Source organism: Castanea sativa, chromosome 4 (assembly GCF_040712315.1).
Source record: "Castanea sativa cultivar Marrone di Chiusa Pesio chromosome 4, ASM4071231v1".
NCBI classification, from domain to species: Eukaryota; Viridiplantae; Streptophyta; class Magnoliopsida; order Fagales; family Fagaceae; genus Castanea; species Castanea sativa.
This window is the reverse complement of record NC_134016.1, coordinates 1,107,586-1,127,484: the sequence shown is the minus strand read 5'-3', so window position 1 is coordinate 1,127,484 and position 19,899 is coordinate 1,107,586.

Sequence of the window (19,899 nt, the reverse complement as noted above, 5' to 3'; positions counted from 1 at the left end):
ATTCGCATGCCTACCAAGGCTGCTTCATACTCGGCCTCATTATTAGTAGCCGAGAAAGCCAATCTCAAAGATTTTTCAAAGACAATTCCTTCGGGGGATATTAGAACAAGTCCGACGCCTTGAGACCATTTATGATTAGCAGCCCCATCCACATAAACTTTCCAAGCCGAGGGCGATACGGGCGTGATCACACCAACCGATTTTTCACCCATGTGCGCTCCTGCGAAGTTTCTTCTAACAATGGTTCGGGAAACTCGCCACCAAATCGGCGAGGACACGACCTTTCACCGAGGTGCGAGGCTTGTACTTAACATCAAAGGCTCCCAAAATGGTTCCCCATTTTGCCACTCTGCCAGAATAATCGGCACTACGCAACACGGCCTTGAGCGGCAGCGGGTCAAAACAACCACAGTATGAGATTGGAAATAATGAGGAAGTTTGCGCGTAGCGTGGACTACAGCCAGAAGTGCTTTCTCCAAGGGCAAATAGCGCACCTCGGCTTCATTCAAGGACTTACTAACATAGTAGATCGGCCTTTGCACTCCATTTTCATTCCTTATAAGGACTAGACTCACCGCATGAATAGCCACAGCTAGATAAGCGAATAACACCTCGTCCACCTCAGGGCGAGATAGAATGGGTGGCCGAGATAGATATTGCTTAAGCTGTTGGAAAGCTGACTCACAATCCTCGGTCCATTGGAACCCTTTCCACTTGTTCAACAACTGAAAGAAAGGACGGCACCGGTCAGCTGACCGAGAAATAAATCGTTCAACGCGGCAATCATTCGGTCAATTTCGAATCTCCTTGGGGTTCCGAGGCGGCTGCAAATTTTGAATAGCCTTAACCTGCACCTTGGGTTCACCTCTATGCCCCTATGAGTGATCATATATCCTAAGAACTTTCCGGATCCCACGCCGAAAGAACACTTGGAGGCGTTAAGGCGCAACTTATACTTCCTCGGCATGCGGAAGGTGTCGGCCAAATCTGTCATGTGCGAAGGTACCGTCTTACTCTTTACCACCATATCATCCACGTATACTTCTATGGTTTCCCCCGATTCTTGTTCAAACATTCGGGTCATCATTCTTTGATAAGTAGCCCCGGCATTTTTCAACCCAAATGGCATGACCTTATAATGATAGTTCCGTTGGAGTAATGAAAGCGGTCTTCTCTGATCCTCCAACGCCAAGGGAATTTGGTGGTAACCACGAAAGGCGTCCAAGAAACTCATCCGAGGATGTCCGACGGTAGCATCTACCGGTTGATCAATCCGTGGCATTGGGAAAGAATCTTTAGGACAGGCCTTGTTCAGGTCAGTAAAGTCCACACATACTCTCCACTTGCCGTTTTTCTTCTTAACGACAACAGTATGAGCCAACCATTCAGGGTAGAAAACTTCTTTGATAGCCCCCGCCCTTTTGAGTTTAAGAACCTCTTCCTTCACAGCCTCAGAATGCTCTCGGGAAGATCGCCGAGGTGGCTGCCTCCTCGGAACGATGGCCGGATTGACGTTTAAATGATGACAAATAAAGCTTGGATCTACGCCTGGAGCCTCATAAGGGTCCCACGCAAAGACATCTACATTGTCCTTCAGGAATTCCAACAACTCCATCTTCTCTTGGTATGGCAAAAGTATGCCAACTTGGAAGAACCTCTCTGGATCATCTGCTATCACAAACTTCTCTAACCCCTCGCAAACAGCCCCATCTTCTGTCATCGCTCCAGGTGCCTCCGGAGCTGTTAATTGCTATGACTCCTGGATGGGCAAGGTTGATAACTCGACTTCAGACTGACGAAATCTTCTTGCCGAGATGCATTGTCTGGCCACTACCTGGCTGCCGAGGATTTCCTCAACATGTTCCCCCGAGGGGAATTTAACCTTAACGTGCAAGGTAGAGGAGACGGCTCCCAGGGCATGCAGCCATGGCCTAGCGAGGATGGCTGTATATGGAGAGTACGCGTCAACCACAATGAAATCTACGTCAACCGTTTCTGTGCCGGATTGAACGGGTAAACGGATCTGTCCTTTTGGCACAACGGCTCTCCCTTCAAAGCTAATAAGAGGTGAGTCATAAGGAGTTAAATCTTCCAACTCCAACCTTAACCCCTTAAATAGATCAGGGTACATGATATCCGCACCGCTGCCCTGATCGATCATCACCCTCTTTACGTCATAATTCCCTATTCTGAGGGTAACCACAAGAGCATCGTCATGGGGCTGGATAGTCCCTATTTTATCCTCCTCGGAGAAACCCAAGACAAGTAAAGTGCTTTTTAATCGCTTCGGCCTACCACCCACATCCTCGGCCTGCGGATGGGAAACCGCCATGACCCTAGAGGGACCTGAGCCGGTCCTACCAGGTGCGGCGAAGATAACATTAATTGTTCCCAATGCTGGCCGAGATGAACTGTTCCTTTGGTTGTTTGAACCAACTTGACTGACCTGCCCAGTGGGCTGACACAAATGCTGCTTCAACTTTCCCTCACCGACGAGCTGCTCTAGGTGGTTCCACAGGGTCCGACAGTTCTCAGTAGTGTGGCCCACATCCTGATGGTATTGACAGAAAAGGTTCTGATTTCTTCTCGCAGGGTCTCCTGCCATCTTGCCGGGCCATCTGAAGAAGGGCTCTTTACGAACTTTTTCTAATAAGCTGATGTCTTGGTTCTCGGAACACAGTATTTACAGCCTGGGGTGCTGCTGAGCCGGATTGTCCGAAATAATCCCTCCTCGGCTTGTTGTTGTGATATCTATCCGACCTGAAATCCCTTCTCTCTTGCGGGATAACCTTCTCCTTTCCTTTTCCCTGTTGCTGGTCTTCCTCTACCCTTTTATATTCATCAATACGATCCATAAGACGACGTACGCTGCGGACGGGCTTTTTCGTCAAAGACTTTCTTAGGTCGTGATCAGTAGGGAGGCCTACCTTAAAGGTATTAAGCGCCACCTCATCAAAGTCGCCGTCTATGTCATTAAACATCTCCCAATATATGTCGGAGTATGCTTTCAGTGTCTCCCCTTCCTTCATGACCATGGATAGCAATGAGTCCAGTGGCCGAGGGACTCTGCTACAAGTAATGAACCGAGAAGCAAACGCCCTAGTTAGCTCCCCAAACGAGCCCACAGACCCCGATTTGAGACCGTTAAACCATCTCATAGCCACAGGTCCCAAACTGGAGGGGAAGACTTTACACATCAGAGTCTCGTTGTGAGAGTGCCTTTGCCATCCTTTGGTTGAAATGACTCACGTGCTCCACCGGATCAGTCCGGCCATTATAGATGGTAAACGTGGGCTGGGTGAACCTCCTGGGAAGCCTCCCCCTCTCAATCCTCCGTGAGAACGGAGATTTAGAGAGTTGATGCAACGCCCTACTCATGGTATCGTTGCCTAAGCCCCTAGGACGAAGCTTCTTATGTCTGCGGGTTGGCTGGTCGTTCTCCTCACCAGAGGATGTTGCACTGGTGGGGGAATATGACCTTGAACTGTAGCCATGTCCCTTATCCTTCTCTGAGGAAGAACTAGATGAGGACGGGGAAACCTTACGTTTAGCACGGCGTAACTTCCTCTTCAAACGATTAATTTCCTTCTGCATGGATTTAGAGCCTTCATCGTGGGTAGTGCTACCCCCCTCATGAGTATGGCTAGCCCCTGGATATTCTGTATGGACGCTTCCTTCGCGATCCCTACGATGTTCAAGATGTTCGAAATGATCTTCTGGTTGTGATCCTTGTGACTCTGCATGGTGAGAGCCTAAGCCTGCCATAATATCCCTACTACTCCTAGACTAGGTTCCCACAGACGGCGCCAATTGTAAGTGCACAATTGCACCTGGACCCAAGAACAGTTATGGGCTCAGGCCCAATGAGCCTTAAACAATAAGAATTTGTAGAGTGTGGGCTTGAAACCCAGGTTAGAAGTATATGAGGATTAAATGACAAACTAAGGATTGCAAGTAATTGAAAACAACAAGGAATATTGTAACTGGGCCTCCTCGGACGTAAGCCGAGAGCTGTTCTTATATTATATCTCACCCTTAGTCTTTTGTCTTTTTAGGTTACAAAACGTTCCGTCCCTATTTCTGTTCCAGATCCCCCTTTAAATACCCTTCTTTTTAGTACTTTATACACGTGTTGCCCCAATCCCTCCCTTAGCCTAGATATTTCTTTTCTTAGTGCCTTTGAACAGTAACTAGAAGTTTCCCTTCCACTGTTCAAGTGTCACCTCCCCATTAATGCGGCCAGGGTGGTAGGTGCAGGGTCTTTAATGTGGAGGTAGCAGCCTTTATTTTTGACATTTCTTCAACACCGGTGCTTCTGGGACATTCTGGGGTTCACCCCCCTCAACCATTGGTCTTGACCGTGTCATTCCCTAACCTTTACCATGAAGTCTCAGATTCTCTGATGTCAGTCCGAGGGGAAAAACATCCTCGGCTAGGTCCTCGGATCCTCGGCGTATGGGCCGACCTAAACTATCAACAAGCCCTAAACTCAAGAGTAGGTCGGCCTTCCTTAGCAAGGCCCAATGGCCCATATCCCTATTAAGATATTTTTACTCCCCACATATACTCTGCAACAGAAAAACTTTGTTCCATAAGATTCTATTTGGCAATGAACCATTTTTTTTATTGACATTTTTTTGTATTTTCAAGAGAGATATTCATGATTTAAATTTCCCTTCTGACTTTTTTATTTTTATTTTTATATAGGGTAGAAATTCTACTCTAACTTAATTTAAGTGTATATGTGTATGAATTTCTCTCCTAGAGACTTGAACCTCAGTCTTTGGCCTTTACACCCCACAAGTACTTATACTTATAAAATACCATCACGATGGTGACTATTAAATTATAATATTTTTCACTCCAATCCATTTTTTTCTTCTAAATAATTAAATCAAGAAAATAAATCAATAAAGCTCATAATTAAAACCAAGGGAGTGAAGTCCATACCGTACCAGCTAGTACAACTAGAATTTTCCACACCTAAGCCCAAATTGGAACAAAAATAGTTGTGATTCGTATCATACCGCCTAGTACAACTAGAGTTATACTGGTTTGTTCCAACCATTCCGAGACATTCCAGCCATTTCGACCGGAAAATATATTTTGCACCGGTACAGAGCAAAGAATAAAAATAAATAAATAAAAAGAAGAGAAAGAGAAGAATGGGTTAGCCACACAGTGCCTAATTTGTGGGTCATGATTTGGGCACCAAATCTTTAATTTTTGGGATAATTACAGTAAACCCACCTGTGGTATGACCCGTTTTCACTTTGCCTACTTGTGGTTTAATAATTTACAATTTGCCCACCTGAACTTCAATCCGTTACCCACCTCACCCTTAGACGTTAGAAAAACACATTTTTATTCAAAATTAGAACATAACACGGATCAAAACACGAATCCACTTTTCTTTTTCTCACGAGCCCTAGAAACGCGAAAATCCTTGTAGAAACCCCATTCTGCATTTGATATTGAAATAGTGTTGCAAGTGTAAACCTAAAAGGGCAACAAGTTGTTCAAGAGACTAAAATCCTGGTAAGAAATCAGTCATTATTTGGGTTTTTACTTTGGGCTTGTGGTTGTTTTATTGTTTTTTTGAGTAATCAGTCAATGGTTAATGTTATATGTAATGGAATGAGAATATTGGTTGTGTTTGTTGATGTTTATAAAAAATGTGATCACCTATTGTTTGGATTTGTGTTTGTTTATGGGCATTTTGTTTGTCGTGGTCATTGTGTCTCATAGTGGATCGTATAGGAAATTTTAGTGTTTTTGTTGGTTTAAATTCTAGCGTTTTCATGTGCTATTTAGTAAAACAGAAACAAAAGCAAAGCAGAAATGTAGTCCCTATGATGTGTGTGTTGCATCTCTAAAGCAAAACAGAAACATGCAAGTGTTTACTTTTTTGTGTCTATTGTTTACAATTCTTTAATTGTTAATTGTGTACGTGTCAAATGATAATTTGTTATTGCAAATGGATGATGAGGAAGTGAAATTTAAGGTACATTATGAGGGTACTTTTGTGTGGAACCCTAGTTTAGAATACTTTGGAGGGAAAGTTGAAATAGTGCATAGGGATCCTAATAGGCTTAGTTATTTTGAAATACAAGGTATATGTGAAGAATTGGGGATTGATGAACCATGTAGGGTTCATTATTTAGGTCTTGGGGGCAACTTGGAGCAAGACTTGAGGCTCATACAAGATGATCAAGATGTAGTGCCCATGTGCAAGCTTAATGAGGAAGGGCCAAGAGACACCATCATACTGTATGTGGAGAGTGGTCATGCTCCACTTGCAGTTGAAGTTCCTGATGTTGCTGGGGTTGGTGTAGGAGTTGCTGCAGGAGCTGGTGTAGGGGTTGCTGCAGGAGGTGCAGGGGGTGGTGTAGGAGCTGCTATAGGGGGTGATGGTAGTGTGTGGGTAGAGGAGGAGTTTGATTGGTTGAATGAAGGTCTGGAAGGAGAAGACTTTGCTGATGACATTTTTGGTGAGTCTTCTCCACCTCACACAGTGCCATTTGAGCCTAACAATACTGTTCCAACCATTGATACACCACAACCAACCACTGATATACCTCATCCAAACACTAATACACCTCAGTCAAACACAGATGCACCTGGCCTAAGTAATGTTCCTCCTCTAAACATAGATTTAGATGATGAGTGGGTTGAACCATCTTTAGAGGATGATATTGCAAGTTTGGATGGTTCTGATGATGAGCAGAGGCCTGGCAATTTGGAGTTCAATGAGAGGACTGATATGACAAATGTTAGGTTGGTAAAAGGGATGAAGTTCCCAAACTCCAAGGTGTTTAGGAAGGCCTTGAGGGAGTTTGTGATTCAGCATCACATTGATATCAAGTAGAAGTTGAATGAGAAGAAGAAGATTTTTGTACATTGTAAGAACGATTGTGGATGGAGGTGTTATGCCTTAATGATGGCTAGAGAGTGCACATTTGAGATCAAGACACTTTATCTTAAGTGTACCTACCCCCTTACATTTCAACATGGGCAAGTTACATCAGCCTATGTGGCAAACAAGTATTTGGAGGATTTTGGTAAGAATTCTAATTGGGAGGTCTCAAGTGTTAAAAACCATGTGATGCAGCATATTTCAATTGATTTAAGAATTAGTTAGGTGTATAGATTAAGGAAGGCAGCTAGGGGACTAATTACTGTGAATGAAGAGGCTCAGTATGGCTTACTTAGAGATTATGCAGAAATGATAAGGAGGATAGATGTAGGAAGCAAAGTGATTTTGCAAACAGAGATGGAAAATGAGAATGCAAATCCAAGTTTAAAAGGATGTACATTAGGTACAATGCTCAGAAGGTTGGCTTTCTTGGTGGTTATAGACCCTTTGTTGGGCTGGATGGATGCCACTTGAAAGGAAGTTTTGGTGGGCAATTATTGTCTGCCATTGCCAAGGATGGAAATAACAATATATCTTAATGGCAATGGCTATGGTTGAGCAAGAAAATAAGGACAGCTGGATCTGGTTCTTAGAGCAATTTGCAGATGACATTGGCAGGTTAGAGGAGCTTAATCTGGTATTCATCAGTGACAGGCAGAAGGTATTATCATTACATGCTTACCTTTTTACATGCTTACTTGATTGCAGGGCCTTCTACCTGCAATGGAGACTCTATTCCCAATTGTGGAGCACATGTATTGTGTGAAGCACATATACAACAACTTTAAGGTTAACCACAAGGGCATGGAGTTGAAGAGTGTACTGTGGAAGTGTGCTGGTACAACATCAGCCAGGGAATTTAAGAGGGGGATGGACCATCTTAAGAGTTTGGATGAAGAAGCTTAGAAGTACCTGGCTGAGATAAAGCTTGCATAGTGGACCAGATCCCACTTTTCTTCAAGAGCTTTAACAGATTGTCTAGTAAACAATTTGAGTAAGTGCTTTAACTCTATGATTGTGAAGGCTAGAGACAAGCCCATCTTATTAATGCTAGAGTGGATCAGAGTTAGGCTTATGACCAGGCTGTATACAAAGAAGATTGACATAGAAAAGTATGGTGGCAAGTTATGTCCAAGCATATAGGACAAGTTGGAGAAGTTAAAATTAGAGTCTACGAGCTTCTGTGTAATGCCATCTAGGAGGTTTTTGTATGAGGCTGACAACGAGAGGGAAAGGCATGTGGTGGACTTGGTAGGGAGGACATGCAATTGTAGAGCATGAGACTTGACAGGAATCCCCTGCAAGCATAGAGTTGCAGCCATTTTTGTGAATCGTGAGAAACCAGAAGACTACACCCATCCGTGCTACTACAAGGATGCTTTTGTGGAGACATACGAGACACTCATACCTCCCATGCCTAGCCAATCTGAGTGGATGTCAAGTGGTCAACCCAAGCCTGTTGCACCTATTATCTATAAGCTACCAGGCATGCCACCTATGAAGAGGAAGAGAGATGCTGATGAGCCAAGGAACCCTTATAAGGTGTCTAGAGCAAATAAGCCAGTGAGGTGTGGAAGGTGTCAAAAGGAAAACATAATGCAAGGGGATGCAAGGCTAATATCACTGGTGAGATACCATGGGAGAGGAGGTAGAGATTGCAGAAAGGGAAATCTATAAGTTTTTACAAACTTTTTTTATTCAAATGCAAAATACCAATAACTGACATTGTAAAAACATGCTCATATTTGGTTGTAGGGAAGTGGAAGGCCTGTTACATGCAGACAAGGATCCCAGGCCTCATCTTCATCACAGACCCAATCCTCAGCTCAGCCTTACACTATAGCCTCATCATCATCCGACTAGGCAGTAAGGTCATAACCACAGCCACAAGCTCCATGGTCACAGAACCCAAGTCAATGGTACTTTTTAGACTTCAGGTACACAGTTAGAGGAGCTCCTTGGTTCTCTTCAAGCTAGCCAGCCAGCAACACACACCCCTGCAGAAACATGGGACAACAGAGCACCTACAAGACCACCTGATACCAGAGGAGCTGCTTTGAGAGGAATGAGTGATGTAGCTAGAACTCAGAAATGTAAAACAAGAGCTGGAAAGACCAGCTATGTGGGAGAGACAGGGGCAGTAAATGAAGACTAATTCAAGACACTTTTGTTGCTATGTATTAGGGTTATGTAGTGTTAGATTTTTATGTAGTTTGTAGACAATGGCAGGGCAGATATTGTTGGGATTTGTAGACAATGCCAAGAAACTTTTTTATATAGCTGTTCAAACACTTTTTGTACTTTTGTAAGTTTTGTAAACAATGGGTAGGTGCACTGTTTTGGTTGTTGTACCAAATGCCTTATATTTACTGATGGTTGATGAAAGACTATTCAATGCCACCTTAATTATGTATACAATTTCCTAACTTAATGACAGGTGTTCAAAATTATTATTCAGATTATTGCAATTGCCCATATATAAGTTTGTTTATGTGTGTAGCTGTATGTGTTGAATAGCAGGTGTATGTGTTGAATAGCAAGTTTGTGTGTGCATTTGTTGTCTTTTCTTGCAAATTGACAGATAGTTGTCATGCACTTTAAACTTTAAACAATTCACTTTCAGCACAATTATCTTTACACAATGCACTTTATGCACAATCCTGGCACAGCTCACACCATCCAACAAAATACCAACACCAACAACTCACAGCTCACAAGTAGTCAATTCACTTTAAATAAAAATACCAACAACATCTAACATAAATAACACTTTTTTCTTAAAAAGACTTATATTATTAAGTGGCTTCAAGCCAACAATATCCATCTTACATAGTTCTCATTCTCAAAAAAATCTTACATAGTTCTATTACAATACAATTGAGGACCAGCTTATATTACAACCCACTAGGCAGACTCAATCTCATCATTCCAACATTCTCACTTGAGCCAAAATATAAAAACAAAATAACAAAAAAAAAAAACCATGACAGAATTAGTGCAATTTTGTACTTTCTCTCTTGCTCTAAAGCTCTCACTGCTATCTTCTTGGCTTAAACAAAGGAAGCTTGAAACTTTCTCTCCCTATCAGTGGCTTCTGCTGCCCTGTCTTGAGCAATTTTTGCCATTTGGGTAGCTTCTGCTGCTGTCTGGATAGTTGCTTTTTCCCTTTCATGTGCAAGTTGCAGCTCACTCCGTAGTAAATCCAACTTTTGTTGTACCAAATGGGCAGCTTCATTCCCACGCATACAAGTGGGATTATCAATCCATTTAAAGAAAGGGCACTTGGGACCAACCTGTTCATAAATTGAATTGAATACATCACATTCCAATCTCACGTGAATTAACTAGATTAAGTAAAAAGTATACTTACCATATATCGGCTACAACCCAGAAACCTTCTCCCAAAATTATCCACTACCAGATTTGTTCTCATCACACAAGTCTCATATGTACACATATGCCCACTTGAACTTGAGTAATTTCCACTCGAAGAGAAGACATTGATTATCAACTTCTGGTGAATCAAAGCTACCATCAAAACTTGAAACCCCAACCCACATAAAACAGAAATGTTGTATCTGGTAATGATCTATCTTCAAATATTCAATGCCTCAAGACAATTCACAGACAAAAGCTCACTATCACATGAAAGCACGATCAGAAAAATCAAAACCCCAACTCAATACAAGGGAAGCGTTTCTAGGGCTCGTGAGGAAAACAAAAGTGGGTTCGTGTTTTGATTTGTGTTATGTTCTAATTTTGAATAAGAAGGTGTTCTTCTAACGTCTGAGGGTGAGGTGAGTAACGGATGGGTAATGAATTGAAGTTTAGGTAAGCAAAGTGTAAATGATTAAACTATAGGTAGACAAAGTGAAAACGGGTCATACGGCAAGTGAGTTTACTGTAATTATCCCTTATTTTTTCTTCTTAAACATTTTCTTATTTGGATCTTGTTCAACCTCCATAGCAACTTTTCACTACAGCTTCTTCTTTCTTCTCCTTCTTCTTTGTTCCTTTCCCTTTTTTGTTTCTTGATATCTCCACTTGCAATCCATGACAGCTCTGTGCTTTTGTGTACTTTAAAATTTCCCATTAAACTTAGATGGTTAGGTAGGAGTTGGAGTGGTGTGAGATAAAAGCATTTGGCTACATCTTTTGAGAAGTTATGTGTGCATCTTTCTTTCTTTCTTTCTTCTTTCTTCTTCTCTCTCTCTTTTTTTTTTTTTTTTTACTATTATAAATATTCTATTTATGCTAATATATTGGAGTAATGTATAGTGACTAATATATTAAACTTATGCAAAAATAGGTAAATTTTAAATATTTGTGATATATAATAGTAAATCCGAAATGGTACCGGTATCAATTGGTACCAAAATATTTCGTTTATTTAAGTAAACCAAAATGGTCTCCGATATGGTATTGACTCTTTTGATTAAAACCCAGTTTCCATTTTTCAATGAATTACTCTTAATCCAAATATAGTTTAACTCTTCCTAGGGTTTTGTAAGTCAATTGATTGGTACTTTTCAATAATTCTAATAAAGACATTTAACATTCAAATTCATCATCCACCATTGTAATTATTGATTTATCACAACAACAAAAAAAGGTTTAACTATAGTGGAATGGTTGTGAAAATGTAATATGTATCTTTATGGCTAAAACATATGTTTCACCTATTTAAATTCAACTTCAAATTTAAAAGGGTAAATTACAACTTACCTATCTGTGGTTGCCTACCTACAGTTTAAAATTTGACACTTTATCCACCTGTGATTAGCTTAGTTCTGTAACCTATTTCCATTAAAAAGATTACTAAATATGTAATTTAGCTCTACTTTTATGTTTCTTTTCTCTAAAAACACAAAAAACACAAAAATACAAGATCAAAAAAGATAAAAAAGAATCCAGCAGAATACTTAGATTATAAGATTTCAAACCACATGTAAACAATTTAAATTTTAGACAAACCTTAGGTGGGTAAAATGTCAAATTTTAAACAACAGGTAAACAACTTAAATTTCAGTCAAATCACAAGTAGGTAAGTTATAATTTACCCAATTTAAAAATTAACTTTTCATAGGATGTTTTAGAACGAGTGGTTGTGTGGCTGCAAAGGGAGATTGTCTCACAAAACGAATCCTAGTCAAACTGGTTAACAATTAACTATTGTGAATCTTCGAATTATCATAAAAGAAAAAAGAAAAAGAGCGAATGAACAAACAAATGAAATAAATAGCTTCTAAATTTTTTACAAACTAAATTATAATTTGAAAATTTAAAGGACAAATATCAAAATCAAACAAAATTAAAAGAACCGAAAGTGTCTGTTAAAACAGGTTTATAATTGACATAAAAAAAAAAAAGAAAAAAAACCAGGTTTATAATTCTATTCTTCTAAAAAGAAAAAGCTTAATAATTCTATCATTGAGATAAAATTAATATTAAATAATTTTTGGTATGCTATTGTTGTAATTTGGAACACTTGATAAGGGCAGTTTTAGAGAGGTATGCATTTGTAGCAACGTGGGTTTAGACGTGACATGTGGAGCAGAAAACGAAGGAGAAATCGGTGCTTTCTTTCTTTGCCCCATATTCATGGCCCAAAAAAAAAAAAAAAAACCTCTTCTTTTGGGCGTGATTTTTGTTTTCCAACATCATAATGAATGATTTTACATACTTTCTATTTTCTATCATTGATTTTCTCATATCTAAACCATCATAACCATAAAGGTATTGTGCAACATAAAAGTCGTTTTCCTTTTCTCTTTTCTTTTTATTTATTTGATTGAAAAGTTTTCCTTTTCTTATTCTTTGACATTTTAGAACGAGAGTAATTCTTAGGTATTCTCGGATCATGGAAAATGGTGCTCCCTTCTCTCATATTCATGGTGAGGTCCGCTCATTATATTCATGGTGGGGTTCACCATGAATGTGAGAGGAGGGAGTACCATTTCACTCTACTCCGGGACTACCTAAGAATTTTTCTTAGAACTAACCTTGTTTAATCTCAAGAGCTATTGACCTATGAGAAGTATTATGTACACAATATTTTCACAATATACTTTTACAACAAATCTTAAATAACAAATTGTTATAAGTTTTTAATTTGATCTACCACTGAAATGACTTTTTTAACCACCAATAATAACAAATAAAAATTTAGTACTTAATGGTTATTATGAAAATATTGTAAAAATATCATATACATAATATTCCTCTTTCTGTTTTTACTTTTTAGCATAGCGAAAAACACAACCCTTATTATTGGCCAAATACCAAATAAAGCATATGTGAAAAAAAATACTCTAATGTATCTTTGAAGTGTGAACCCCATGAAGGTGTATTGTGGCTTTCACCCAAGAAATACACTAGAACACGATTGATGTGGAGACTCCAATGTGATTCAGATTCATGACTTCCGGGCAAATTTTTGGGGGCTTCTTAAGTTCCAGGTGGCAAAATTCCATTTGTGAGTTTGATAGAGTGCTAATTAATCAGAGTAAGCGATGTGAACCGAAAATACAGGCACAATACCCAATGTTGTCAACAATTTATTTAAGTTTCACTGACATTTGCACTAAAGGGCTCATTGGATATACACACAAGTCAAAGTTTAGGAAATTATACAGTGAATAATTTTTTTTTTAAATTTTTATAAAATATAGTGAACAACATATTCTGAATGATAAAATAGATTTTTATAGCCATGTCAGCTTATCACATCAAATACTTTGGTAATTAGAAAATTTGTTTCTTTATTTTTTTTCCTAATACCTACCTAATAAAATACTCCTGGAGCATGTAAAATATCCAATAGGTACCTATCATCACATTGCCATTGTTGCATAGTCTATCAACAGAGCTAACAGTGGAGCTTATGATAATTATGAGAACTAAATTCTTTAATCATAATGAGTATAATTAATGTGTATCCTTAGGATATACATTAATTATTTATTTTAAAAAAATTTTTATAAAAAATTGAAAAAGTAGTAAAAAAGTCAGTTACTTTTTCACTTTTCCATAAAAAATTTCTTAAAATAATTTACTAATATATATCCTAAGGGTATACCTTAGTAAAACCTATAATAATATAGTATACGATTAAAAAAATAATAAAGAAAATGGAATTATGATGATTATGGAAATTAAATTACTTAATTTTTTTGAGAAATAAATTACTTACTATAGTACAATAAATGATCAAAAGTAACATAATAGAGTAAATGAAATTATGATAATTATTAATGTAAAAAAAAGAAGAAATTATGATAATTATGGAAACTAAATTACTTAATAAACTCCCAAAAAAAAAACATTTACTTAATGAAAAGTCAAACTATTAGTCAAATGTAAGAATTGTGTGAACAAAAGATTAAGGTGAAAATGTACTTTTGGTCATTATTACTCTCTCAGCCCTATATCTTCATCTCGCCATGACGCCGTCGACACCATCACGACAACTCACTCTCATGGCCATGGTTTTGTCCTCCACTTTTTCTTTTTTTTTAGGCCTTGTTTCCATATTTGAACCAATTGAATATTTCTCTCATTGGGTTCGTGTAATATAGTTCTTGTAATAAAATCATCTCTTCTTCATTTGTAACCACTGGATTTCAATGAAAAAGGGAAATACTTGGGTTGTTTCATGGTTTCTATGTTCTGTTTCTTTGTTTGTTTGTTTGTGTTTGTGTTTGTGTGTGTGTGTGTGTGTGTGTGTGTGTGTGTGTGTTTTTTGGTGATTTGTGAATCTATGATAGCAATGTCTTGATTATGCCACAGTTTTGGGGGCCCTAAAGGGGCATGGAGGGGCGAAGCTCGTGGGTGCCACGGGGCCCGTAGGGGCAAGTATGGGTGTGAAAAAAAAAAACTCATTTAGTTAATGGACCAGGTTTGGGTAACCGAGTTGGGCTCGCGGGGCGAGTTCGGGCATAAAGAAATCCACTCCGAACTTGACCCGTTGTCATTCCTAGGGATATGGCCTTAATTTGGGTCTACAGAGAGAGAGAGAGAGGGCCTAGATTGGTGGTAGTGGATGTGTAGTGGTGGTTGGTCTGGTGGTGGGTAAGGGTGGATCGTTGGTTGGGTTTGTTGTTGGTGTGGGTTGCAGTGGCTTGGTGTGTTCATTGGTGACTTATTAACGCCAGTGATGGTAATTGGTGGTCTGATCTATTCATGAAGGTTTGGCTTCTCAATTGGATATGTTTGTATTGAGAAATCAAAAGAATTGGTTGGGTTTTCATTTGGATATGTTTGTACTGTGAAATTGAAAGCGTATATTATTGAAGATCTTTGTGCTTTGAATTTTTTATTTGTAAATTTTTTGAAGATCTTTGTATTTGTGCATGTTCTCCGTTTCCATGTTGAGTTCAAATTGCTTTAGGTATTGGTTTGATTTGCTAGAGGTTTTGGATTGCAATGTCTTTTCTAGGTTTCAATGTTTTAGTTTGTTGGGTTCAATTTGCTTGAGATTTTTGTTTGATTTACTGGAGGTTTCAAATTGCTCCTTTTTTTGGGTTTTAGTTTTTTGGTAATTTGATGAGTTTGGTTGCTAAGAAAATGCAAAAATAGAAAAGAAAATCTTGATTTTTAAATTTTATAGGAAACCAAATATGTTATTTGGATAAGAACATGAATATTAATGTTTATAAGAAGAACATTAACAGTGAACATTTATGTTCGGGAAGAACATGAAATCTTCCACACAAAAAATAATAATAATAATAATAAGGATTTTCTTTTTTTTTTTTTGAAGAAATCAAAATTTTAGAATTATGTTATTATTTTTTATTCTGACATGGCTTTTTAAAAAAAAAAATTAAAATGTTGATGTGGCATATTTAAATGCCTAGATAAAATTTTTAATAATATTTTAACGGCCACGTTAGCAAGCAAGACACTCCATCTACCACGTAGGATATATTTCCGTTATTGAGATGATGGCATGGACCAAAATGGTAACGGTTTTCAATTTTTAGGAACTAAACTAGGGAAATAAAAAAAGTAGGAATCAAAACAAGAATTTGTCCAAAATGTAGGGACCTAAAATGCATTTTCACCAAAGATTAGTTATAGGACTTGAGTAAATTATAACTTACCCACCTATGATTTGGCAGAAATTTAAGTTGCTTATCTGTAGTTTGAAATTCGACACTTTATCCACCTAAAATTTGACCGAAATTTAAGTTTCCTACTTGTGGTTTGAAATCCCTTGATGCAAGTGTTCCGCTGGATTCTTTTTGTTCTTATTTGATATTGTATTTTTATGTTTTTGGAGGAGAGAGATAAAAAAGTGGAGTAAAAGTACATATTTAGCCATGTTTTTAATAGGGATGAGATACAAAATGCTAATTGAACTAACCTAAGGTGGCTAAAGTGTTAAGTTTCAAACTATAAGTAGGCAACTTAAATTTCAGTCAAACCACAGATAGGTAAGTTGTATTTGCACTTAGACTTTATTTATTTAGTTTAATGAATAAGAGCTTTAAGTATTATTGCAATTTTCCTAGTTCATGCATTTGATTAACGTGCTAAGTGCTAACGTTTAAATGGATTTAGGGTACTAATTAATTTCATGTGTACTATTAGCACATTCGTCACCATTTGCTAATGCATGCCGCAATTGTATCATGTTTGATTGCAATTGCGGCATGCATTAGCAAATGGGAATATTGTGGCACGCCGCAATTGCATGTTTAATGATTAACACTTTCGTCAACCATTGGCTTGTAATGAAAATCAAAGGAATAAGTAGTACACTAATTAATGACTGACTAATCATGTGATAGAGTACATTAGCCACTAGGTTTTTGATGTTGCTTAAGCTTAAAGAAAGTACACACGATGCTCTCTTGATGAAATAGAAACTAAACTGTTAGTTTTTAGGTAGTAAACCTTGAATCCATGAGATGTTCCCTGAATCCACAAGGAAAAGAAAACTGAAATCCACCAGAGAAATAATTTGACAAAAGTCTGTGTTTATTAATAATAGTCCCCTTTGCCTCTAACGGTTACAAAACATATAAATACTGAGAAAAACGTTTAAAACTCTAATTTGCACTAATTATGCGATTAGGTGACAAAATACCGAAATTTACCAAAAATTGCAAAATTGAGTTAAATATGGAATTATAAACTACTGACCTTAAGGGTCATCCCAAAATAGACAATACCTTATTCTGACTTTTAAATTACAAAATATTAAGGAAAAACAAATATTACTATAAATAACAAAAACATTGTTTTCGGGACCTTAATGAAGAAATTTGCCTAAATTTTGGCGACATTTATGATTCGTGAAACTGGATCAGAACGCTGTTTCCCTTCAACTTGCCAAATTTCGTGCAATTTTGACACTGTCACCCCAATGGCCTCTACTGACAACCCCCTTTTGATTTTGCGTCGTGACTTTCTGCACTGCTTTGGGAAGGCATGTGCTATCTATTCTATGTTAGTTTTCTTAACCAAAAAATAGAAACAATCCCATGTGACGATCAATTATTGATAATGATGTGAAAAGTTTTCCCACAACGTTATTCATATATATATTATTTGTTATTTAAACCTGGATACATTGCCTCCATGATTAGGGTATCCCATAGCAGATGCTACTTTGGATTAGATTGATCCCCTCAAAATCATTTGTTCAAATTCTTAATTCAATGATTGCTTAATTAATTTCCATCCTTTAAATATTAGTTAAAAAAAATAGGGAGGATGGATTTTGTTATTCTCTAATACAATTAATAATGTTGCCCTATAAGCTCATCCAAGGACATGCATGCCTGCACTTCCACAAGGACAAGCCACATTACAATGGTCAATGGACCCAAAATTACTAGTTGTACCAGGCTTCGCCAATGAGCAGGGAAGGATGGTCTTTTGCTAAAGAATAAATTTTTGTCCACAGAATATCCAATAAACCAATTAAGTTTTCTGAGTTCAGTCTTCAATACATCGACAACAGAAGTTGCTCACTGTTTTGGGCCCAAATTTCAGGGTTTCCCTGTTGCATGCAATGTTAGTTACACCAACAAATCCCACCTACTCCCAGTTTAGTTACCTAAAAACAAAGAGAAGTACTATTTTTCAAAAATTTATAGAATGGTGGAAAATTAAGACCAGGGGGCATTAGCATTGAGGTTGTAAAATACCCAAATTGCTATTTTACATACAAACATGCCCAAATTGCATTTTACCCAAGTTGCTATTGCTAAACTTTTTTAGCAACTTTGAACAGCAAGTTGATATATTTAAAAAGAGTCTGAATTTGGTAAGAATCATCGGGGTGTAAAACTCATGTTTATACCATTTAATGATTGTCACATGAACTTTTTACTTAAAACTTAATGTATCTTATCATACATTATAATATCTCAATAATCTCACAAGTAAGTTGGATTTTCAAATAAACATTGGAATTTATTGAGTGTGGTTGTACTTATTTTATAATATGTAATATGATAATGTGGCATGTTGAGATTGTAGAGGTAAAAGTTATGTTTTATACCACATTCTTATAGAATTTAATTCATTTTTAGGAACTATTGTAGCAGCGTTTGTGAAATATAATATAATATATATATTCTTTTATTCTCTCTCTCTCTCTCCTTATTAATGACTTTTTTTCTCTCTCCTCTTTCTTTATATTATTTTATTATGTAATTATATTATTTTAATATATTAGATGTTAAAATAAAAATTGAGATGTTAAATATATTATAAAGTGAGATGATATAATAGATAAAATAACTTTTTGGATAATAAAATAACTTTTTAGATAGTAAAATAACAATTAATGCAAACCCTGATGTGTTCACATCCAGCTCCTAGTAATAGTTAAAAGCTAAAACCTTTCAAATTCTATATTCTTTTGCTTCGTCTAAGTAAGCTAAAGCAATAGTAATTCCCACTATAAAACCCTTTTTTCTTCTTCACAAAAAGTTTTTAACACTTTTAAGTTTTAACCAATTGCTTGGCACTACTTGACAGTGTCCAATGTGATTTATTGTGCATTTGGAAGTAGTTTGTTGCCGAAAAATTATTTGAAAGTCTCTTAAAGTATTATAATTTACATTAAAAATAAATAAAAATAAGACTTTTAAAAGCTGTACTTAAGTAATTGAAATTATGAGAATTGCGGAAAATAAGTTACGTACTCAATCAACAATCAAACTATTGTACAAATGCAGGCATTGTGTGAACAAAAGATTTATTTCAAGACTCTATTTGTTTATTTTAATTAATTGAACAAGGGCTTTAACTACTGTTGCAATCCAACTAGTTCATGCATTTGATTAATTTGCTAACGTTGAAAGGATTTTAGACACTAATAATCTCATTACTTTAATTAACTAGGTCAAAATAATATCAATAATGGGAAAACTGTGGCACGCCGCAATTTCATGTTCAATGATGAACACTTATTTCATCAACCATTTGCTTAGAATGAAAATCAAAGGAAAAGGTAGTTGACTAATGACTAATCATGTGATAAAGTACCTTAGCCACCAGTTTTTTTCTAACCAATATATATATACACACAACCACAATCCCATGTGAAAGATGAATTGATAATGATATATATATACACACTATTTGTTATCCCGTAGCAGATGCTACTTTGGAATTTGGATTAGATTAATCCCTTCAAAATTATTTGTTCAAATTCTTAATCATTGATTGCTTAATTGTTATCCTTTCAATATTAGTTAAAATAGGACAATAGATTTCTTTATTCTCGGCCAAGGACATGCTTGCACTTCCATGTTTAAGGACAGGCCATGACCCAAAATTCCTAGTTGTACCAAGCTTGGCCAATGATCAGACAAGGATGGCCTTTTTCTAAAGAATAATTTTTTTTTTGTGTTCAGAATATACAATAAACCGATTTTTCAATACATTGGCAACAATGGCAACACAATCCAGTCTTCAATTCATTGGCAACACAATCCAATCACTGTTTTTGGCCTTGTTTC